We start from the raw sequence: 1,657 nt of genomic DNA, 5'->3' as shown, positions 1-1,657 counted from the left end.
TGAGGTAAGAGAAGACTATGGTGTTTTAAAAGGTTCACCTACCTTCTGGAATCCTCAGATTGGTTGTGGACAGGAGGATAGCAACCCACGATTTGGATGCACACCGCTCGTTCCAGAGGGAGAATATGGACCTTATTGTCAAATATTTTTTTTAATCAATATCAACAGTCCACCTCTGCCAGGTCCAGACTGCAGAACCTGGGGGCAACACAATGTCTCATGCCTGGGTTCAGAACATGAGGAACGCCAGCTGGTTGGGGGGGGGGAGGGGGGAAATCCAACAGGGCCTGGGGCAGTGAGGGAGATGACCCCGGGACACCTCCTCACAGGGCGGGCTCTGGAGTTTAGCTGCCAAAGAGCAGCACATTCTCCCTGAAGACATCTGTCTCCATGACAGAACATAACGCTGAGCCCCACAATTCCAGTAGAAATGACGGATGCCCATCTTTTCGATTGCAATGGCCTCTGCAGAGCTTGACCCCAGGGATGTTGGAGTCTTAGAGTTATGAAACTATGATGCCCATGATACCAGCCCTTTCGGCCCCAGCACTCAGAGCCACTTCACACATCCCCTCTCCCCTGGCTCATCTCACCCCGTTCACATACCCGGACCAGGGCTCCACTTTTCTCCTTGTACTTCCTCTTTGTCTCTGTTTCTCTCTAACCACACCTCTCTGTGTTTCTTTCTTTCACTCTCTAGGTCTTGCCCAATTCCCCTATCACTCATCCAGTTTCTCTCTCCTTACCTCTTTGTCCACCTCTCCCCAGGCTTCAGGCTATCTGCTCTGTGCTTGCAGCCCTGTCCAGGAGCACAGGGAACTCCTGTCTCTCTCTCTCTCGTCATGTTTTGTCCCAGGCCCTGATCAAAATGGAGGAGAATCCCCCATACAGCAGCTGCTCATATTGACATTTGCTAAAGCAATGCTGGCAGAATGTGGACAGCCAGACATTTACCGTTGGTGGCCCAGCCATGACCCAAAAGCTGCTGGAGGGCTGGCTGCTTCCCTAAGCTGGAAGGAAAAAAAAGCTCACAGGGTTCAGGGTCCCTGATGTAGATTGGATTGGCTGATGTAGAAGGAGCCGTATGCTTACACCCAACTCTCCCTGGATTGTGTTGAAGGAACCTTTCTCAGACCATGGTCCTCTGCCCTCCCCATGCCTCAATATGGCTTCAGGGGGAGCTTTATGGGACACCATGTGACTCGCCACAAAAATTGTGCCATTTGCCCCCTTGGAGGCCACCTGGATTGGTGCTATTGGTAGCAGCTGGTAAGGTGCACAAGGGCGCAAAAGCTGAATTAATGCAGGGCCTCCTTACTGGTCTCCTGAATCCATTCCTCACCATCAGAAGAGACCCTTTCCTGGAGACAGACACCTGCCCTGCTCATCAGCACAAACCACATCAACTAGCACATGTGCCATGTGCTCATGAGCATCAATCTATACATGAACAACCACCACCATATCTCCCTAAAGGATGTATCCAACCCCTCAGATGGAACTATTGGTCCCTTCCAGGCAATACAACCCCAAACAATGATCTGTCTTCGTACACCAATACTATACATTCTACCTGTTTGTTAACTGCATATACAAGAACGCCAAAGTGTACACTTGATGGGGAATGAGTGTCGATTTTCCTGGAGGCAGACGCTGA

Source organism: Prionailurus viverrinus, unplaced genomic scaffold (assembly GCF_022837055.1).
Source record: "Prionailurus viverrinus isolate Anna unplaced genomic scaffold, UM_Priviv_1.0 scaffold_87, whole genome shotgun sequence".
In the NCBI taxonomy this organism is placed as follows: Eukaryota; Metazoa; Chordata; class Mammalia; order Carnivora; family Felidae; genus Prionailurus; species Prionailurus viverrinus.
Note: the sequence above shows the minus strand (reverse complement) of the source record.